The sequence below is a fragment of the Schistocerca cancellata genome, chromosome 2 (assembly GCF_023864275.1).
Source record: "Schistocerca cancellata isolate TAMUIC-IGC-003103 chromosome 2, iqSchCanc2.1, whole genome shotgun sequence".
Taxonomy (NCBI): Eukaryota; Metazoa; Arthropoda; class Insecta; order Orthoptera; family Acrididae; genus Schistocerca; species Schistocerca cancellata.
This window is the reverse complement of record NC_064627.1, coordinates 603,499,327-603,523,680: the sequence shown is the minus strand read 5'-3', so window position 1 is coordinate 603,523,680 and position 24,354 is coordinate 603,499,327.

The following is a 24,354-nucleotide window of genomic DNA, read 5'->3' as shown; positions in this document are numbered from 1 at the left end:
GCATATATTACAAGATTTTCTTGTCACTGGTACACAAATTTTTCTTTTGGGTCGAAGGTCCGTGTAAAAATAATACTCTTTCTACATTTCAGCTCCACAGAGAAAGAATTACTTAAGGAAACCTCTGTGGGCAGAAGCACTTTGATCACAGTACACGACACACAATAACCAAGTGCATCTCAGCCACTGGGCTTGCTGTATAGGTCCATTCCACAGCGTATTGATCAGTAACGCACACCGCTGGCTGTCACTGCTTGTTTGTATGAGCACACTAAACATGAAACACTAGAACATGTAGACTCAATCGTTAAAGTGAGCTGTCCTATCTACTGCGTATCATCAGTAATACGAGAAGGCTCTTTTTATGTAAGCTCTGATGCGATATTCAGCATGAATTCCTTGTAGGTATTAGTGTTAGAATAAATAAGACCATAAAAAAAGACACGTTGGCTCAAACTAAATTGGAAGAGCTAGATTTCTGTTCCATTTCCATTTATGCTAATTTACTCATGTGAGTGACTGAGACAGGTAAAAAATCTAATTTAATTGCACCAGAAAGAAGTTAATACATTTATGGGAATTTGACTTTGTCTCATGTGCTGATGTAATTGGAGTTTTATGTTACTCTTGCAGTGGAACTGAGGAAGAAGTAATTCTGTGATATCGTTTGCTGTCAAGTCCTCTTGCAGCATCCACAAAACGTCTTCTACAGTCATCTGTCTCTCTTCCCCGCAGCAGGAATTACATTCGTAGAGCACCCATGTCAATTCAGATGTTCATGTATTGCGACTGAGCCTAGAGGAAGCAGAGAGTTGTAGTGGCGTTAATAAGGGAGACAAATTACTCAATTAACCAGTTCCAGATATATGGATATGGTGTCTGTTCATTCGGACATGTCTGAAAGAACAGGCACCATTGATGACCTGTAGCCGTCTAGAACGAATTTTAGAATATATTAATACCTTCAGCTGCTAACGGGCGTTGATATATATCAACGGGGACAGGTGAAAAGGTGTACCCCCGACCGGGACTCGAACCTGGGATCTCCTTCTTACATGGCAGACGCTCTATCCATCTGAGCCACTGAGGGCACAGAGGATAGCTCGACTGCGGGGATATCTCGCGCACGCCTCCCGCGAGACCCACATTCTCACCTTGTATGTTCACACACTACATTCGTAGTGTCCCACCACAACACCCATCATTACTCGTGGAAGATATTCTTAGCAAGTCCCGTAAGAGTTCGGGGAATAGGTGTGCATCCGATAAGTAGAAGATGGTCATGGCTGGAGTTGCCAGAACTACATACTTATATGGATATGGTGTCTGTTCTTTCGGACATGTCCGATAGATAGAGCGTCTGCGATGCAAGCAGGATATCCCGGGTTCGACTCTCGGTCGGGGCACACATTTTTACCTGTCCCCGTTGATATATATCAATGCCTGTTAGCAGCTGAAGGTATTAATATAATTATAAAATTAGTTCCATATATGTCACAAGACTGCAGCGAGCCACCTCGAATGCAAACATCTCTTTCCCGTGTATGTAGTACCAATAACAATGCTTTGCAAAATTGCATCGACATGAAAACAATACGAATGAGTTGTAGTCGTCATGCCAGCTGTAGTGATATAAAGAGAGGATTAAATAAACAGAACAATAAAAGAACATTACTGTCCGGCCAGAGGAGTTTGATGAAGATGCTAAGTGCTGCAACAAAAAATGTTTCAAATGGCTCTGAGCACTATGGGACTTAACATCTGAGGCCATCAGTCCCCTAGAACTTAGAACTACTTAAACCTAACTAACCTAAGGACATCACACACATCCATGACCGAGGCAGGATTCGAACCTGTGACCGGAGCAGTCGCGCGGTTCCGGAGTGAAGCGCCTAGAACCGCTCGTCCACAGCGGCCGGCCTCTGCCTGCTGCAACAGTAGTACAGTAGTAGAGGCGTCCACGCTTCTTCAACGATGTGCTACAGCAAAGCAAAGCTCCGCCTCTCTGGCCCCAGACGAGGCAATCGGGACAGACCGCTGTGTCATCCTCAACCAACGCCGCCATTTGAATGCGGTGTGGAGGGACGTGGGGTCAGCACACAGCTCTACCGGCCTTTGTCGGCTTTGCAGACCTTGGAGCCGCTACTCCTACTTCAACTAGCGCCTCAACTGGCGTCACGAGGCTGAGTGGAATCGCTTCCAGTCTACCTAGCAAGGAAAATCGCGGGCAGTACTGGGAATAGAATTCGGGTGCACCGCGTGGCAGTCACCTTCGCCGACCACTCACCTACTAACGAAGACATGTGCTACAGGGTACGTCCATAATCAAGCGACATCTTTGAAGTACTATCTAGTTGCTAGAGAAAGCTTATTATTATATACTTCACATCAAAGTGGCTTTCGAAGGTTTATTCGTCGTAATCCTAACACTGTAAAGGATTAATTCTCCTTATCTTTCTTCTGCTATGCCGGTGCTAGATGCTTGTACTTTCTGAAACAAGGAGAAAATGTCAATAACACTTCAACTGACTGCAGCAAGTGGCAGCTTCACACTGGTCTCATGTCTCACGGTCAGTCTTCATCGGTTGTTGTTGTGGTCTTCAGTCCTGAGACTGGTTTGATGCAGCTCTCCATGCTACTCTATCCTGTGCAAGTTTCTTCATCTCCTAGTACTTACTGCAACCTACATCCCTCTGAATCTGCTTAGTGTATTCATCTCTTGGTCTCCCTCTACGATTTTTACCCTCCACGCGCCCTCCAATGCTAAATTTGTGATCCCCTGATGCCTCAGAATATGTCCTACCAACCGGTCCCTTCTTCTTGTCAAGTTGTGCCACAAACTGCTCTTCTCTCCAATTCTGTTCAATACCTCCTCATTAGTTATGTGATCTACCCATCTAATTTTCAGCATTCTTCTGTAGCACCACATTTCGAAAGCTTCTATTCTCTTCTTGTCCAAACAATTTGTCGTCCATGTTTCACTTCACACTCCATACAAAGACTTTCAGAAACGACATCCTGACACTTAAATCTATAGTCTTCATATACAGTTCTGTAACTGTAATCATTCTGTTGCCGTGTCACTAATGTGTGGAATAAATTCGATTGTAATCAGATGTCTCCTTCTTGGTGTTGCAATTTTCGCATTTCATCTTTCTACTGCTCAACTTAGTTATGAACCATGAAGGCGCTGACGTTTTGATCAGCAACATTTTACAAGATTGTTCTGTCGAATCACTACTTTAACGAGAAGGACTGTACATTCCTCGCTACATACGGACAGGCCTTGACCTCCTGAAATACACTGAGGCGACAAAAGTCATGCGATAGCGACACGCACATATACAGATGGAGCATCGCATACACAAGGTGTAAAAGGGCAGTGCATTGGCGGAGGAGTTTTTTTTTTATTCGTGTCAGAAGCACCATGGATACAGGAATATAAAAAAAATGAATAGCACACAGAAAAAAATTAATTACAGGCATATGAAAATATATATATATATAAATATATATACAAATATGTGTGCACAGAAACAAAATGTTATAGGCATTTGGCCCATAAGCGGGCTACGTCAACAGCGTTTGGGGTTGCCAACATCAGATCCTCTAAAGTGCAGTGTGAAGGACATTCAGGGCAGTTATACATGTGCTGGGTCGTCTGCACCTCTCCACAGTCGCAGAGATTAGATGTTGTAGAATATCCCCACTTCAGAAGGTTATCTTTTGACCGTGCAGTGTTGGTGCGTAGCCTGTTTAGTGATCTCCAGACCACCCAGTCCTCATCGTAACCTGGTGCCAATTCTTCCTTTGGTTCCATCCAGTGTCCTTCTCGTGACCGCTTCCATCTCTCCACCCTAGATCCAGGTTGGTCGCTAAAATATTCGGTTGCTCTGAGAAAACTGCGTCTAGATTTCAAGCGTTTGGTGGCTGGCTGAGTTTTGTGGAGGAGGTGGCTCTCTGCCATTTCAGCCCTCGCTCTTTCACTATATGCTGCCGCTTCTCTTCGCACTGCAGGAGGTGCAATCCCAGCAAGATGGTAGAGCTTGTCTGTTGGCGTCGGTTTCAGACATCCAATGACGAGCCTGCAGGTCTCGTTCAGAGCAATGTCGACCTGTTTAGCGTGGGTAGAGTTGTACCAGACACTGCTTGCATATTCGCCTGCTGGGAAGCAAACTGCTAGTGCTGTGGTCCTCACTACCTCTGGCTTTGCGCCCCAGTTCGTTATTTTCCGAAGAATATTATTTCTGCCGCTCACCTTCATTTTGGTGTTAATACAGTGCTGTTTATACGTCAGAGCCCTGTCTAGGGTTACTCCTAGGTATTTGGGGTTAACGCAGTGTTCGAGGAGTGTGTCCTTCCAGAAGACACGCAGCTTACGGGATGCCTGCTTGTTACGGAGATGGAAGGCGCAAACTTGTGTTTTGCTAGGGTTCGGCTTGAGTTGATTGTCGGAGCAGTCATTTGAACTCAGCTGATTCATGTGAAACCGTTTCCGCGGTGATCATGGCTGCACGACGGGAATTAACAGATTTCGAATGCGGAATGGTAGTTGGAGCTAGAAGCATGGGGCATTCCATTTCAGAAATCGTTAGAGCATTCGGTATTCCGAAATCCAAAGTGTCAAGACTCTGCCAAGAACACCACTTTCAGGCATCATCTCTCACCACGACCAACGCAGTGACCGACGGCCTTCACTTAACGAGCAGCAGCGTTTCCGTAGAGTTGTCAGTGCTAACAGGCAAGCGACACTGCGTGAAATAATCACAAAAATCAATGTGGGACGCATGGTGAAAGCATCCGATAGGACAGTGCGCTATGGCAGGAGACGACCTTTGGTGGCTGCACATCGCCTGCAGCGCCTTTCCTGGGCTCTTGACCGTACCAGTTTTACCCTAGACGACTGGAATCCGTAGCCTGATGAGATGCATCCCGATTTCAGGCGGTAAGAGTAGCTGGTAGGGTTCGAGTGCGGCGCAGACCCTACGAAGTCATGGATCCAAATTCTCGTCAAGGCATTGTGCAAGGTGGTGGTGGCTCCATGATGGTGTGGACTCTTTAAATGGAATGGACCGGATCCTCTGCTCCAAATGAACAGTACAATGACTAGAAATCGTTATGTTCGGCTACTTGGAGACTAACAGGTTCCCACACGACGATTGAATTTTTATGGATGACAGTACGCCATGACATAGATCCTCAGTTCTTCACGGCTGGTTGCGGCAGGGCGGACTGGGTCGTCTGTGTTGTTGTTAATGCTATCGTTCAGTCCACCTACCTCGATAGGATTCTTGCCGACGTCCCTTCACTCTGTGTTAGCAGATACGTGCTAGGCAGTTTAAAGCAGCGTTGATGAAACCATTACCTGAGACCTACCACACAGAGGCCGCGTGACTCTAGGTCAAAGTTACTTCCTGAAAGTTCATGATTAATCGGGCGTTCGGGATATTCAGTCTACTTGCAGAAAAGCATTTAAACTTAGATTAACTCTGTTTTTATTTATAATGAAACACATGAAATGACTGTCAAGTCCGTATTTAATATGATGAAACGTTATCATTGAAAGTTCACTGTCTGATTAACAAATATTCACTCGAAAAGCAGCCAGAATTTTAGCAAGTCCGACCCGACTAATTTTCACGTTATACCAGTCACAGACCCACAACTATTCGTGATTTTAACTTTAGATCTATTCAGTGGTCTTCTTCGTAAGAAGTGCTCGCCAAAATATTCCGTGCAGAGCACGAAACACGCCACCGGAGTTGTTACTACGACCAGAAAGTTCACGCGCTCATATCCCTCAAACTAATTAACTTAGAAACAACAAACTTTCATTAAAATGTTCGTAACTCCATTCGCTTCAGTCACGATATGTTCGAACCGACATTAGCTCACTATTTCCTCATCTTACAGAGTATGTTTAAGGAGCGATTTAATATAGTGTTATCCATAGGCCGGCTAGAGGGCGATTCCCTCAAGGTACTCTCCCCTCTTCACACTCCTCTATTCACACGAGAACTGCTTGATTCTGATTGGCTGTTGATCTAAAAAAACAATCAGAACGTTCCTTCCTGATAATTCTTGCGGCAAATCTTGCCTTATTCAATCAGTAATTTGATAGTAATTAACCTCAGCAAAACTTCAATTTCTTGTATTATGTTTAATCAAAATAAGCAAAGTGCGAAATATTCTTCAAGTTAATAAATAAACTTATTCCGCCTCTAATTTCCAATCTGGCTGCTTTCATACAAAACCATGCTCACACAGACATACGTAACCTGAATCGTGGTTGCAACGTGACTTTCCCACGGTTTGTTTGTACAAGGTTTAAGTAAAATGAAATATTAAATTTAAACATATGTCCCACATACACTCTCTCAATCATTCTCGCGTACTCACACAACAATATATAATCAAGTAATAATGTTGACCGATTTTTGTGTTATGAAATGCAAAGTCACTGAAGTATTAAAAAGAAAATTCTAATTAATTGATTTTTATGCACTGGCAACTTTTTAATGGCTTCAAATGATAATGAAAGTCAATCTGTTATTGTTCCTAACTTGGTTTTAAAAAACAAGCGTAAGTTTTAGGACTTTTAGGTAATTCTCTTTATCTCCGGAACTTGAATAAATAAAAATCTGAAATTTTGACAGCATCATTCCATGAATAACAAAAGGCTGTGTACGAAATTTGAACAAAATCGGATAATAACTAATATGGATTATTTCGATTCGTAGAGGGTATGAATTTTCGTATCGACTGAACGCTACACTATGCAGTTCTCATGGCAGGCAGCGTCAGCTGTACTGTGAGCAGAGCGGAAAAAAATAGCCATCCTGCAGACACCGTAATAGACGGCTGCGTGCCTTACTTCAACAAATGTTATCTCTTAATAACTGGCTGCGTTACATGGTTTGAGGAACATTATGGACAATTCGAGCGTATGATTTGGATATCCGGATAGAGGCAGCCGACAAGTGTAACAACTGTCGCACAATCAGCTTAACAGTTCATGCAACCAAGTTACTGAAAAGAATGATATACAGAAGAATGGAAAAGAAAATTAACGACAATCAGTTTGGCATTAGGAAAGGTAAAAGTACCAGAGAGGCAGTTCTGACGTCGTAGTTGATAATGGAAGCAAGACTGAAGAAAAAGCAAGACACGTTCATTGCATCTGTCGACCTGGAAAAAGCGTTCGACTATATAAAATGGTGCTAGATGTCCGAAACCTGAGAAAAACAAGGGTAAGCTATAGCGAAAGACGGGTAATATACAATATATACAAGAATCAAGAAGGACTAATAGAGTAGAAAACCAAGAACGAAATGCACGGACGAAAAAGGTAGTCTCTCGCCCCTGCTCTTTAATCTTCGTATAGGTTGAAGAAGCAATAAAGAAAAAAAAGAAAGGTTCAAGAGTGGCATTAAAATTCTGGATGAACGATTATCAAAGTTAAGATTCGCTGATGACATTGCTGCTCTTAGTGAAACTGAAGGAGAGTTACAGAATCTGTTGAACGGAATGAAGAGTTTAATAAGTGCATAATATGGAATGAGAGTAAATCGAATAAAGACGAAAGTAATGAGAAGCAGCAGAAATTGAGAACCGTGACAAACTTCACATCTGAACTGGTGTGCCCGCATCTCGTGGTCGTGCGGTAGCGTTCTCGCTTCCCACGCCCGGGTTCCCGGGTTCGATTCCCGGCGGGGTCAGGGATTTTCTCTGCCTCGTGATGGCTGGGTGTTGTGTGCTGTCCTTAGGTTAGTTAGGTTTAAGTAGTTCTAAGTTCTAGGGGACTTATGACCACAGCAGTTGAGTCCCATAGTGCTCAGAGCCATTTGAACTGGTGATGACGAAGTAGGTAAAGTGAAGTAAGTCTGCTACCTAGACAGCAAAACAAACCAAGACCGTCGGAGCAAGAAGAACACAGAAAGCAGACTAGTACTTGTAAAACCTTGCTGCTAATATGAAACATAGATCTTAATTTGAGGAGGAAATTTTTGAGAATGTTCCTTTGGAGCACAACATTGTATGGTACTGAGACATGGACTATGGGAAAACCGTAACAGAAGAGAGTAGAAGCATCTGAGATATGGTACTACAGAAGAATGTTGAAAATTGTGTGGATTGATAAGGTAAGGAATGAGGAGATTCTCCTCAGAATCGGCGATGAAGGGAATATATAGAAAAGATTGAAAATAAGAAGAGACAGGATAATAGGACATCTGTGAAGGCATCAGGAAATAACTTCCATGGTACCAGAGTGAGCTGTAAGGGTGGAAACTGTAGAGGATGACAGAGATTGGGATACATCCAGCAAATAATTGAGGATGTAGGTTGCAAGTGCTACACCGAGATGAGAAGGCTGGCACTGGAGAGGAATTCATGACGGGCTGCATCAAACCAGAGACTGGTCCTGACAGAATCCCAGTTCAGTTTTACAAAGAGTATTCTACGGCATTGGCCTCTTACCTAGCTTGCATTTTTCGTGAATCTCACGCCCAGCACAAAGCCCCAATCGACTGGAAGAGAGCGCAGGTGACTCCAGGTTATAAGAAGGGTAAGAGAAAAAGACCCACAAAATTACAGACCAACATCGCTAAGTTTGGTTTGCTGCAGTATCCTTGTACATTTCCTCAATTCGATTACAATAAACTTTCTTCTTTGTTGAGGCTGACAAGTTTATATCGACGAATCAGCACGGTTTTAGAAAGCATCGCTAGTGCGAAACTCAGCTTACCCTTTCCTCACATGATATACTGCGAAGCATGGGCGAAGAGCAACTGGCAGATTCCATATATCTAGATTTCCGGAAAGCGTCTGACACGGTGTCCCATTGCATGCTGTCAAATCAAAGATATGAGAGTAGCTCGAAGGGTCAAAAACTTCTTAAGTAATAGAAACCAGTATGTTGTCCTCGACAGGCGAATATTCATCAGAGGCAAGGGTATCTTTAGGAATGCCCCAGGAAAATGTGATAGGCCCGCTGTTGTTCTCTACAACATGAATAACTTGGCGGACAGGGTGGGGTGCAATCTTCGGTTGTTTGCTGATGATGCCGTGGTGTACGGTAAAGTGTCGAAGTTGAGTGACTGTAGGAAGATACAAGGCGACTTAGACCAAATTTCCAGTTGGTATGATGAATGGCAGCTAGCTCTAAATGTGAAAAACCTAAGTTAATGCGGATGAGTACGAAGACCAAATCTGTAATGTTCGGATAAAGTATTGCTAGTGTCCTGCTTGACACAGTCGTTTAAACATCTGGGCGTAACGTTGCAAAGCGATATGAAACTAGACGAGCATGTGCGGACTGTGGTAGGGAAGGTGAATGGTCGATTTCGATTTATTTGGAGAATTTTAGGAAATAGTGCTTCACCTGTAAAGCAGAGAGTATGTAGGACGCTGGTGTGACCTATTCTTGAGTACTGCTCGAGTGTCTGGAGTCTGTACGACATCGAATTGGAAGAACACACCGAAGACATTCAGAGGCGGGCTGCTGGATTTGTTACCGTTAGGTTCGAACAATACGTAAGTGTTAAGGAGGTGCTTCAGGAACTCAAATGGGAATCCCTGGAGGGAAGGCGACGTTCTTTTCGAGAGCCGGCATCTGAAGCTGACTGCAGAACGATTCTACTGCCGCCAACATACATTGCGCGTAAGAACCATGAAGATAAGATTCGATAAATTAGGAGTCATATGGAGGCATACAGTCAGTTGTTTTCGCCTCGCTCTTTTTGCGAGTGGAACAGGAAAGGACGTGACTAGCAGTGGTACACGGTATCCTCCGCCATGCACAATATGGTGGCTTGCGGAGTATCTACGCGGATGAAGACGAAGACTGATGACTTAAGACAGTATGGCTCAATATTTCGTGGAATTGCTGCACTATGCCAAGCAAAAGGATGTCCGACACAATATTAGGAGGTATCCCATGAGTGCATGGCATGTGTCGCTGCGTACAGGGAGGGAGTGGGGGGTGGGGGGATGAGGTGGGGGGGGGGGGGGCGGTGGGATACGGTACCTCGGGCTCTAAAAACTCCTTCATGTAGCGGTTGCTCTTTAGATTGCCCTTAATGAACAGGAAGAGATATGGCATGTTGTAAACATGGCTCCAGAAGCTATCACACTTGGCGTTCGTCTGCTATACGGCTCAACAGTGCAGTCCGCCCAGTTGTGGTCACTACGGTAGTGTCGGACAGGTACGTGGCCATCAATCCAGCAGAGACTGAAGTGGAACTCATACAAAAACACTACTTTTTGCCACTCAGCTCGCCAGTGACTGGGTTCACGTGCCAATTGCATTTTCAGGCTTGGTGGGTGCTGGTCAATGAAACCCGGAGCAATGGCATGCATTTCATCAGTCCAGCCCTCAGAAGATTTGGTAGAATTGTCGACTCAAACATGTCCATACGTGTTGCAGTGCTCCAGCATCGAGCCAACCCTATGGATGAAGCTGTTCTGTCGGTTACGACCATATGGACAAAATGACGGACACCCCGTGGTGCACCCAGAGCGGTAGCGCAACGATTAGCACATTGGACTCACATTCGGGAGGACGACGGTTGAAACCAGCGTCCGGCCATCCAGACTCAGGTTTTCCTTGATTTCCCTAAAACGCTTCAGGAAAATGCTGGGATGGTTTCTTTCAAAGGGCACCGTCGATTTCCTTCCCCATCCCACCCAAATCTACGATTGTGCTCCGTCTCGTGTAATTTCGACAGGACGTTAAATACTAAACTCCTCCTCCTCCTCCTCTTCCCCGCGATGTATTCGTATTGTGTGCTTGATGTGTATGACCTCCTTCCATCCACTGGATCCACGAACGCATCGTTGTCATAGCAGCGTGCCATCTATGCCCGATACCACCCAGAACGTTGCTGTAAGACCAATACTTTTTCCGGAGACCAATCACTTTGCCCTCTTCGAAATCACTCACTAGTATAGTGTCCACGACGTAAAAGTGACCTGTCCGGTCAAATAAAAGAGGATGCTGCTTGGTCTACGTGTACGAAATCTTTCTGCAATCTTAATCACTTATTATGGTTTCACTATTCTACAGATACTCCGATTTTGGGGTGAATCAGACAGCTACTTTTGAGTGGTATAATTTTCACAAACAGTCGTGTAGATATGGCCATTCTCTCGCCTCTATCACTTTTATTTTCTGTCGTCTTCTCCGATACCTGTGTGGTCAGCGTGACGGATTGCCGTCCTACGGGCCCAGGTTCGATTCCCGGCTGTGTCGGGGGTTTTCTTCGCTCAGGGGCTTCATCATCATTTCATCACCATCCTGCGCGCATGTCGCCCGACGTAGCGTCGAATGTAATAAAACCTGCACCAAGACGGCCGGACCTGCCCCGCAAACGCCACTAGGTTGTCATAATACTGACGACACCTTAGATGCACCTTGTAACTCTCGCTGAACTATGGTTGAAACTTTCTCTTCTTTTGAGTTACGTCGTTTGGAGAAAGACTTTATTAGATAAGTTTCCAAGGGATATGCATCGTCTCCAAGAGTGAAAAATGACATATCTCTAACAATTCCTTCGACAGTGGTGACTGCGGTAAAGTAAAATGAGTTCTCAAAGAATGTGAACAAAGGAGGGAAGGAAAAAGTTCCTCCGTCGCTCCGTTATCCATTACCTCAGAGTTAATTTTACTCACTTGCCGTATTGTGACAGTAAGTTTTTCTTGTGGACTGATACATACCCTGAAGTTACATAATCGAGTTACGTCGTTTCTAATGATTTCAAGAATGTTGTCAAACTGTGATAGTCCTTGAACTTATCTCGGCAATTTCGTAAGGACTGGCAGGTTTCAAATAACTCCCTTGCAATCTTCATTGATCTGGGGGACGCATAATGTTTTTCGAGCCCCTTCCTAAGGAACGTCCTTCCACAGCGTAAGTCAGCAAAAAAGAAGAATCGTCCGCTCAGTCTCCCATGAGACCCCCACAACTGTATCGCCGTAGGGCATGACGGACGGCGTCGGACGTCATAGGGTCGGATAATTTTTCTACATCGGATTGGGAGAAATACGGATCCGGTGTAGGTGTAGCCTTAGCTTTGCGTAATTGTCAGGGTTGGCTTCAGCCGATGGAAGTTTGTTGTGTCTGGGGAGTCAGGTTTATTATGAGCATCCCGGCGATTAGCACGGATCGTTCTGTGAAGGGCGGTGGGTTTCTCGTTTGTAGCAATAACCATCCGTGTTCGTCAACGGTACTTGTATGTGAGTCAATCGAGGGTAGCAGCACACATCTCGAGTCACCAACAACGTCGAATGCTCGTCGTAAAGTACTTCCAAGGCTACGACGTAGCGGTTCCCCGCACGCGACAAAGCAGTTCATCAGCCCACGAAAAATAACGCTGTGGCACTGCTATATATAACCTAAAGCGATCCATTACCATATAGATAGCAAGAATTGTTCTCCTTCTTTGCAAGTGAAGGTTTACTTTGTTTCGAAGTGCGCATGTTTCACTATTCGTATTAGGCATCATCAGCTGCCTTTATGTTTCCTATCCTTTCCGTGTGCCCACTGGCTCTTCTGTAGCCACAAGATGACCACAATTTCCAGTTAACTGTATATCACCACTACGCATTTCTTTGACCACAACCATGCATGCTCTGCGCTGCACAAGACCTTGCTGCAGATGAACTACGTATGTCACGGAGATAAAAATAAGTTTTATCCATATTTTGCAACTGAATGTTTATTTCGGTTCCAACTAATCATCTTTCAAATATTTAGCATCACGTTTCCTGTGCAGCAAGCAAGGTTATGTGCAGTGAAATCCCTAACTGTGACATACAGATAATTGGAAACTTATATTTTGGTCACCTAGTGCCTGAACAAGAGCCATCTGGAACAGGAAACGAACAAAAAATTTAAAAATCCCTCATAATGATTAATACTAATATGAGAAATGTACTTCTTTGAAAACAAAAAAAAAAAAACAGTCAGCTACGAAAGACGGGTAGTATTTATTTTTATATTCGTGAGCTTCGCAATGAAAGTAGCAGCTGAGGGAGAGTGACTTTCGCTGCCGCCTTCGCTCCCAGTAGTGAGAGCGCTCTGTCGCACATAGCTGCGTGACTGCCGCTCTAAGTTACCACATCTGCAGTGCCCGTTCACAGTATTTGTTCACTGACATGAATAAAACATTGTACTGAAAGGAAGCGTTATACCTCGTCACTGCTCGTAGGCAAGGCACGGTTCTGAACACAGATCAGCAAACAGTCCTTCACACTATTGTTTCAAACAATACCGCTGTTGTTTCCACTTGTTTTTCTTGCTGCAGACGACGTATTTTATCTCGGGAAAGCTTTCACGTCGATTCAACGATGCTTGAAAAGTGTCTTCTTTGAAGGCGCAACTCGTGAACACCTCAAAGTCGAGTTCTCGTGCCAGGTTCAGTTGTTGTACCAAGCATTTTGGCTCTTTGCCTGTCCGCAAAAATCCTGCACACTTAAATGTAGGTACGCACATTCATTTGAAATAACTGTCCTAAGCCCCTGTGGTATGCTAGCAGCCGGCCGGGGTGGCCGAGCGGCTCTAGGCGCTACGGTCGCAGGTTCGAATCCTGCCTCGGGCATGTATGTGTGTGATGTCCTTAGGTTAGTTAGGTTTCAGTAGTTCTAAGTTCTAGAGGACAGATGACCTCAGAAGTTAAGTCCCATAGTGCTCAGAGCCATTTGAACCATTTTTTTGGTATGCTAGTAGTTAACATATAGTTTCAGTTACCACAAATATAGCTCATTTCATATCCGTGTCATATAAAGCAGGTTCAAGGTGAATTACTTTTGATGTTAGTCGAGTAAACCTAGACAGTCTTGAAACTTCCTGGTAGATTGAAATTGCATGCTGGACCTAGACTCAAACTCGGGACCTTTGCCTGTAGTCTTGCTCTCCTAACAACTCCACTTGGAAGGTTTTACGTCGCACAACCCGATTTCGGCCGATGTGTCTTTCAGTTTTAGCTGCTTTCTCTGATTTTTTTACGAAACATTTCAACGCCAACGTTGACAGGCGTTATATCACTGAAGTCCTCGTTTCAGGATTCGAATGCCGTTATAAAAGGTTTCTTGTTCCACTAAAACAGAAAGAAAAGAACTCATTTCAGTGTCTAGTTTCATACAAGAGTTAACTGGATTAAATACACAACAAAATTGCGAGCTCATCTGCTTACTGTGATATGCAGAAAAACTCGATCCGATACGTTGAACGGTTCACGAAATAAAAGAAGCGGAAATTTTTTGGTGATTCATGCCGTGCATCGGACATTTGCGCCCCTGGCGCTATTTACCCCTGCCGCATGTACACACCGTTAACACAGGACGCGCGGAAGTTCGTGTCAGATGGATATGTCCCTTACAGTTAGAGGGTTAACAAGAAGACGAGCTTTTTATTCTAGCAATTTCGTAACAATATTTTACAATTGCGCCGAATTGTTACAGAAGCCCTAAAGATGACAGTAACTTTTCTCCACATCCGCAGTACGCCATCTCATAAAAAGTAACTGGACACCAATCGGTGTATGGGATGTGTCCATCCTTTGCCTTTATGACGGCTTGAGCTTTTCAGGGAAGACCTTCAGTGAGGTTTCTGAATGTCTGTGGGGGAATGGCAATTCATTCTTCCTCAAGAGCCGAAACCAGAGAAGATAGTGATCCCGGAGTCTGAGGTCTAGAGCGAAGTAGCGAAATCGGCGCTCTAACTCACTCTAAGGGTATTCCATTGAGTTCAGGTATAGACTCAGGGTATGCCAGTCTACTTCGGGAGTATTATTTCCCACAAACCACTGTGTCACAGATGTTCCTTTACGACAGGATGCATTTTCATGCAGATACACTCGTTGTTTACGAACTGTTCCTCTACTGTACGTAGAACACAACTCTGTGTTTTCTTAATCGTAGTAACGGGACCACATTCTAACAACGAAAAACACCCCATAGGCTTAACACCACCTACTCCGCACTTCCCCCATGGCACTAGCATGAAGACAGGTATTGTTCTTCAGATATTCGACAAAGCCAAACCGTTCTATAGCACTACCGAAAGATGTATAGTGATTCATCACTCCAGTCAGACAATATCCTGTTGCGTCGCTATTTACACCACGTCACGTGTCGCTTAGCACTTAGTACAGAAATGTGCGGCTTATGAGCAGCTGTTCGACTCTTGTACCCAATTCTTTTTAACTCCTTGCGCAGTAGTGATCGAGCTAGCTGGACTGCTGGTAGCATTTTGGAACTCAAGATTGATTCGTTCTATTGATTTCGTGTCACGTTTCTACAGCCAACCTCCGCTATTGCTCGACGATTCCTGCCCGTCAGCACGTGAGGTCTGACTGGTCTCGATTTAGCTGTGGTTGCCCCTTTGGATTTCCACTTCTTATTCGCATCACGACACTATTGGCAAGGAACTAAACGTCTATGGCCCATAGCACGCTTACACGACAATACTGGCGAGACCCTGCAACACAGCTACTACTGGCAACCCCTGATGCTCGACCCGCCGAAAAACAGGCAACCGCAGGGGAACCGTACTGTACACAGCACGCAAACCAGCCACACACACTGTGAGCCGATCTATGACCGATCGCCCACTAATGTATGACGATCTTGAACTGTTACAGGGACGCAGCAATTGCAGCAAACCCCACAACGAGCTCCGCAACGAGAAAGGTAACGATGCACGATACCTCGCACTAACATAATCACACCTTGCACGCACTGTCGCAGATAGCAAGCCGCTACTGCTCGTACTACCCGTCCTACTGTCGCAGAGGCTTTTTCCCTTGGCGGTTGCCTTGGCACTTTTTTTCCTCTGCCCTTACAACCGCTACCCTTCGATCGCTTTCGCCCACTTTCTATCTCCTGATGGACCATGTTAATGAGTAATCTTACCCAGACGGACGGGTAACATCACAGCTCGAATCCTGTGACTCCTGATTCAAAGACTAACATGTTATACGGAGCTGATAGTAGAACTTTTGGTTTGGTCACCACGTTGGTGTGGGCGTGGAGGGGCCCCATCCTTTCCAAAATCGCATCACCAACGGTCGACGTGGGCACCTTTAGAAGTGTAGAAATAAATGTCTCTGACGAATCTGTTACTACGATAGTCCAGTGACTAGCCCACGTTCGAAGTCACTGACCTCTCCTGGTCGAGCCATTCTGCAGTTACCGCGTCTCTACTTCCAACACAATACTCCCCGCCTCCTTTTACACTGGAGAGTCCGCCTCTCGTGACACCTAACGGTCAATTCCGCATTACGTAATGATCTCCGGATATTTTTGGCCAGATAGCGACAAATCGTTTTCCACTGGTGAAGCGACCAGAATCGGCGCCGAGCAGCAGGCGTGCCGGATGGAGAGCGATGGGAGCGCAGAGGCGACCGTGGCCGTGGCAGGTGCAGCGCGCCCATTGTCGGCCACTATGAATAGCAGAGCGGCGAGCGCGCGCGCGGGCAGCACAAATAGACGCCGGCGGCGACAGACGCGCGCAGCACGCGCTGAGCGCCGGCCGCCAAACAGCCGGCAGAGGGGCCCGGCGACGCGTCAGTGCGCGCACACACCGTCCCTGTGGCCAGCCAGGGGCTCGCTCTCTCCACGAAACTATGCCCATCCCCTCATATTACGACTTACGCAAAAAAAAGTGGAAAAATGAAGCAGGCTATCCTGCTATTGAAGAGTCCCACACGTAAGAGATCATTCCGTTTTCACTGAAATAGTCGATGTGTTGTGTGTCATACTGACGATAGAACAATAAAGTGCGAAACGCTCGAGTACAAAAAAAAATTGCGTGTTTTAGTTCGCATAGGCCCGCTAACCGGATATCTGTCATAGATGCCTGGCCGTGGTTGAAAATGAGCGAAGTCTATCCACACTATACTGAAACGTGTAAACGAGACGAAAACACAGGATATAAAGAGGTAGTACGCTGTAAAAATCCCACAAGTAACTCAATAAAAATAGTAAAACGCCGTAATACTCGTTTGGGATGTACTCAGTTCAGTCCATAGAAATAACTGGGGCATTGGGCAGACAAATTGTTTATCATAAATGCAGAACGATTATTGGTTTGGTGACATCGCAACAATGCAGCATTGTGTGCGCAGAAGGAAAACCACTCGGCCTTTTGCTCAGTGAATGGTTACATTATCTTATGGTATTTAAGGTGATGTAAAGTTGAGCCGCGTGTTTAACACAGCAGTTCTTACCGAGTCAGTTTGCGATATTCAAGTGATCTTAGTCTCCAATCCAAGGGAACTGCATTATACACTAAACAGACAAAGAAACTGGCACACCTGCCTAATATCATGTAGGGGCCCCGCGGGCACGCAGAAGTGCAGCAATACGATGTGCCATGGACTCGACTGGCTGAAGTAGTGCCGGAGAGAACGGACAACATGAATCCTGCAGGGCTGTCCATAAATCTGTAGTAGTAGAACGGGGTGAAAATCTCTTCTGAACAGCACGTTGAAAGGCATCCCAGATACGCTCAATAATGTTCAACCTCGCGGAGTGACCGCGCGGGTTAGAGGCGCCATTCACGGATTGCGCCCCCCCCCTCCCCCCCCCCAAACGGAGGTTAGAGTCCTCCCTAGGGTATGGGCGTCTGTGTAGTCGTTAGCGTAAATTAGTTTAAGTAGTGTGTAAGCTTAGGGACCGATGACCTCAGCACTTGGGTCGCTTAGGAATTAACACACTATAATGTTGTTGTCTGAGGAGTTTGGTGGCCAGCGGAAGTATTTAAAATCGGAAGAGTGTTCCTGGAGCCATTCTGTTGCAATTAAGGACGCGTGGGGCGTCGTATTCTCCTGCTGGAATTGCTCAAGTCCGTCGGAATGCACAATGGACATGAATTGATGCATGTGATCGGACAGGATGCCTGCCTACGTGTCACCTGGCGGACGTATCAGGGATCCCATGTCATTCCAACTGCACTCGCCCCACACCATTACGACGCCTCCACCAACCTGAGCAGTCCCCTACTGACAGGCAGGGTCCGTGGATTCGTGAGCTGGTCTCAGTACCCGTACACGTCCATCCTCTCGAAACGAGGCTCGTCCGATCAGGCAACATGTTTCCAGTCATCAACACTCCAATGTCGGTGTTGACAGGCCCAGGCGAGGCGTAAAGCTTTGTGACGTGCAGTCGTCAAGGGTAGAAGAATGGGCCTTCGGCTCCGAAAGCCCACATCGATGCTGTTTCGCTCAATAGTTCGCACGCTGACACTTGTTGATCTCCCAGCATTGAAATCTGCAGCAATTTGGGTAAGCGTTGCACTTCCGTCTCATTAAAAAATTCTCTTTAGCCGTCGTTGGTCCTGTTTTTGCAGGATCTTTTTCCGGCCTCAGTTATGTCGGAGATTTGATGTTTTATCTGATTCCTAATGTTCACGGTACACTCGTAAATGGTCGTACGGGAAAGTCCCCACTTCATCGCTACCTCAGAGATGATGTGTGCCATCGCTTGTGCGCCGATCATAACAAAACGAGTAAAATCATTTAACCCCTGATAACCTGCCATTGTAGCAGCAGTGACCGATCTAACAATTGCACCAGACACTTGTTGTCTTATAGGTATAGGCTTTGCCGACCGCAGCGCCGTTTTCTGCCTTTTTACATATCTCTATATTTGAATACGCATGTCTATAGCAGTTTCTTTGGCGTTTTAGTGTTTACTAGAGGAGCAATCGTACTCTGTTTCCAATATCTAGTCTAAAGATTGTGGAAAGGAGAAGAGTTCCTGAAAGGGGATTTTGGGCGTCCGATGATTTGCAAGCAGCCTTCCACTCAGCCTTTGCGTAATCGGCTTGCGTATTTCAAACTTCTGGGAAATGACTTCTTACACAGAAAGAATGCTCTTTCTAAACACCCATTGGTCTATTTCAGAATCACATGTGGCTCGCTGTGCAATTTTGATGGCTTTGTCGGATTGTGGGAGAACAGTACATCCACGTGTAGTAGCTGCATTAAGATTTTGTAGTTAACGTTTCTCTATACTGTTCGCATTTGACCCTATTAATTAAAACTCATTTTCCCAAAACACTTCGTCTAAAATCTGTCACTAAACTAATGAATGTATTGATATTAAGTAAAACCTCTCAGTATCGGCTACAACGTTCCTTCTTGACAACCTCATTTTACATTCAGCCAAAAATTTTATCCCATTTTGAATGACTGAGTACCTGACTTTTCATTTAATCACTAAGGGCTGAAACTCAATTCATTTCGAGGCAATGTGGATCGTATTACTGGACGACAGAACCGAAGTGTCCATTGTACGTCTCAAAACACACACATATACATGCCACTACACTTTTTCTCAGCTGGTGATCGCTTGTACGAATGTTGCGGTTACAGTGGTTGCTCATCAGCCAAGTAGCAAGAGCAGATTGAAATAGGTAAAGCAGGCGTTTGAGCAGTCAGGTTTAGCTCCCGAAATGCGTTACGTTAATAAAACGATGAATATATTCTTGTTCTACTAGCAACTTGTTCATGATGGTGTAAAGAGGTTTTATTTCATTTTGAAATTAAATATTGTCGGAAACGTTCTTCTTTATTCTTCTGGAGCAGTTACACAGTAGTAACATTAATTTATTTCGTGTTTAATAATTTTACGTGTGTGCTTCTTGATATTCCATATGCTTATGAGAAAAAAACGTTAATCGATTTTTAATATTCTGTAGCGTAACATACATGTAGAAAAAATCATAACTTCAGTGTTTCAGTTCAACGTGTGGGCTACATAGCGATTATGAGCGACGGATTACGAATCGGTAACATCCACTGTGACCATACCTACTTATTTAATACTATAGCGTTGCCCGAGTATGGACTTATTCCAGTTCTATTAGTCCATTCATCCTTCCCCCTCTATCTGTCCATCATCTCCCTCCCCCCCTCCCCCATTCTCTGTTCATCTCCTCCTCTCCACCTGTCTCTATCTGCTACTCCCCCCTCTGTTCATCTGCTCCTTCCACCTCTGTCAGTGATCTCTTTCCTCCTCTCTCTGTCTATGTCTTCCTCTCCCCTCTTTCCAGCCCTTGGTTCATTCCCCTCTCTCGGTCCATCTGCTCCTCTCCCTGCTCTTGCTCCAACTCATCTCTCTGCCCACCTTCTCCTCTTCCCTTTCTCCATCCATCTCCTCACTATTATCTGCCCATTTTCTCTTCCCCTTTCTCTGGAAATTACCTCCTTTCTCTGGCCATTACGTCCTCCTCCCTCTCTGTCCATCTGTCCCTCCCCATCTCTCTGTCCATGTACTCTTCCCCCTCTTCACGTTCGTCTCCTCGTCTTTCCTTTCTCTGTCATGTCTTGCTCTCCCCTTTACCCATAAATCTCCTCATCTTCCCATCATGGGTCCATTTCTCCCTTCAGGCACACTATTTCATTTCCTCCTCCACCTCTCTTGGCCTATCTCTTCTTCCCACTGTCTTTTCCCATCTCCTCCACTTTCCTTTCTCTGTCCATCTCCTCCATTGCCTCCCTCTGTCCATACCCCTTTCCCTCTCTGTGCATCTCCTTCTCCTGCCTGTCTGAGCCCATCTCTTTCTTCCTGCTCGCTACCTTTACATCTCTTCTTGCACCCATATCTCTCCACGCTGTCATTTTGTCACCACTGCCCACTAGGAGATAGCTGGTTCTTGCCCTCCTAATATGTTTTGCCGATAGTATGTAATATCTGTACCAAATGTATCCAGGGGTTCAGAAGTGCCAGCCGTTAAGGTCGAGCGGTTCTAGGCGCTTTAGTCTGGAACCGCGCGACCGCTACGGTCGCAGGTTTTAATCCTGCCTCGGGCATGGATGTGTGTGATGTCCTTAGGTTAGTTAGGTTTAATTAGTTCTAAGTTCTAGGGGACTGATGACGTCAGAAGTCAAGTCGCATAGTGCTCAGAGCTATTTGAACCATTTTGTAAATGAAGTTAAATGGATATTTTCACTGTAAACAGATTTCAAACCTTTACCTATCTACTGTAAGATTGCGATGAAGGCGCAATTGGGTAGGACTGAGGAACGAGATAGTATTCGAATCGTCAGTTGTTAATGCCAGTAGCATCTGATCATTTTTCGTGTCAAGGACGGAATATCGAACCTATTTGAACCCCCGGAGCTGCTGTACATCGCGTGTTCTCTGAGACTGTTTATTTTTTAAATTGACAAACATTACACTGGAACGAACAAGAAGCACTTCTTGGTTCCACGACGCACTGAGAAATACTCTCTTAGCAGCTTCCCCCTCGTTCACCGTTGACGTAAAAATGAACACTTCTCTCAGTTAGGAAATTGGATTCCTTACCTGGCGACCATACCATGTAATTATCACTTGGTGTACCAGGACCTCACTTAAATCGAGAACGGGGTACATAACACGTTGTGTACGGTTGCAGCGATAGCATAAATAGCCAATCTGATGCAGACTGCTAAGCAATCAGCCGAGATGTGACTTTGCCGGACGAATCTGAAATGTTTTTATTTCGAAATACGTTTGGAAAACCCTTTCAGTATTGTACTGTCAAACGGAACATTAATGAAAATATTTGTGATTTGCTACATAGTTTTACCCAGGATGGGATTTACTGTTTGCACTGTTACTCGGCTGTTTACTGTTACGTCACTAATATGAGGAAACTGTCTGTTTCATGCACGTTTCTTTCATAAACAAATACACCACCCTTGCAATACCGGAAAACAAGATCAACCTGCTGCCAACCGTCAGTTATTAAGAGAAATCGCTTACAGACGGAGATAATAGACACACGTCCGGCTTGCACTAAAGCTCGGTAACAACTGCCACTTCGTACTGGGCCGGTTCTTTTTAAAGAGGGCAGCATCGGCTAGATCAGTCATGAGTTAAAAGGCATTTCTGTTAACATTTTTTTGCCTGAAGATCTTTTCAGCACTAGAAATACAGTGAAATTTTAAAACAGGTATCTCGCTCAATATCAGATATTTTCGTTCGTAATCATTGTTAATAATTCTTATACTGATCTGTGTTTGTTCTTCTGTAGATAAGTAACACACTTGCTTTATCTTCTTTAGTGTGCATAGCACTCACAGAAACGTTCAGTAGAAGGCGGTTGACTGACCAGCATGGAATTTCTTGTGTTTTCATTTGTTTACTGTCAACTCCGGCAACCAGACATATTATGTTACATCGGGTACTTGTAATGCGTGCTAGTACAGGACAGTCAAATTCATTCTTGTATTACACTTTTAATAAGTCGCGTTTACGTGGATTGTACAACGTGATATGTTTCTAAACATGTCTTGTGGAGATAAACAGGATGTACAGGGTGGTCCATTGGTCGTGGCCGGGCCAAATATCTAACGAAATAAGCGTCAAACGAAAAAACTACAAAGAACGAAACTCGTCTAGCTTGAAGGGGGAAACCAGATGGCGCTATGGTTGGCCCGCTAGATGGCGCTGCCATAGGTCAAACGGATATCAACTGCGTTTCTTTAAATACCAACCCCCATTTTTATTACATATTCGTACAGTACGTAAAGAAATGTGAATGTTTTAGTTGGACCAATTTTTTCGCTTTGTGATAGATGGCGCTGTAATAGTCACAAACACATGGCTCACAATTTTAGAAGAATAGTTGGTACCAGGTAGGTTTTTTAAATTAAAAAACAGAAGGTAGGTACGTTTGAACATTTTATTTTGGTTGTTCCAATGTGATACATGTACCTTTGTGAACTTATTATTTCTGAGAACGCATGTTGTTATAGCGTGATTACCTGTAAATACCACATTAAACCAATAAATGCTCAAAATGATATCCGTCAACCTCAATGCATTTGGCAATACGTGTAACAACATTCCTCTCAACAGCGAGTAGTTCGCCTTCCGTAATGTTCGCACATACATTGACAGTGCGCTGTCGCATGTTGTCAGGCGTTGTCGGTGGATCACGATACCAAATATTCTTCAACTTTCCCCATAGAAAGAAATCCGAGGACGTCAGATTCGGTGAACCGGGCCATGGTATGGTGCTTCGACGACCAACCCACCTGTCATGAAATATGCTATTCAATACCGCTTCAACCGCACGTGAGCTATGTGCCGGACATCCATCATGCTAGAAGTACATCGCCATTCCTTCATGCAGTGAAACATCTTGTAGTAACATCGGTAGAACATTACGTAGGAAATCAGCATACATTGCACCATTTAGTTTACCATCGATAAAATGGGGGCCAATTATCCTTCCTCGCATAATGCCGCACCATACATTAACCCGCCAAGGTCGCCGATGATCCACTTGTCGCTGCCACCGTGGATTTTCCGTTGCCCAGTAGTGCATATTATACCGGTTTATATTACCGCTGTTGGTGAATGACGCTTCGTCGCTAAATAGAACGCGTGCAAAAAATCTGTCATCGTCCCGTAATTTCTCTTGTGCCCAGTGGCAGAACTGTACACGACGTTCAAAGTCGTCGCCATCTAATTCCTGGTGCATAGAAATATGGTACGGGTGCAACCATGTTGATTTAGCATTCTCAACACCGACGTTTTTGAGATTCCCGATTCTCGCGCAACTTGTCTGCTACTGATGTGCGGATTAGCCGCGATAGCAGCTAAAACACCTACTTGGGCATCATCATTTGTTGCAGGATGTGGTTGACGTTTCACATGTGGCTGAACACTTCCTGCTTCCTTAAATAACGTAACTATCCGGCGAACGGTCCGGAAACTTGGATGATGTCCAGGATACCGAGCAGCATACATAGCACACGCCCGTTGGGCATTTTGATCACAGTAGCCATACATCAACACAATATCGACCTTCTCCGCAATTGGTAAACGGTCCATTTTAACACGTGTAATGTATCACGAAGCAAATACCGTCCGCACTGGCGGAATGTTACGTGATACCAAGTACTTATACGTTTGTGATTTTTACAGCGCCATCTATCACAAAGCGTAAGAAGTGATCCAACTAAAACATTCATATTTCTTTACGTACTACACGAATATGTAATAAAAATGGGGGTTGCTATTTAAAGCAACGCAGTTGATATCCGTTTGACCTATGGCAGCGCCATCTAGCGGGCCAACCATAGCGCCATCTGGTTTCCCCCTTCAAGCCAGACGAGTTTCGTTCTTTGTAGTTTTTTCGTTTGATGCTTATTTAGTGATATATTTGGCCTGGTCACTATCAATGGTCCACCCTGTATTCATAAGGAAGTTACGAGAAAGGCAGGTTTTGTTGGAACCGCCAGAGGTGGGTGCCGAGGAGCAGTTGGGTGCTAAGACAGAAAGCAGAAATGATTAGCAGCAAATGTAGCCTGAATGGCACAGTAATTTTACTTAACTCGAACATCAAGCCAGATG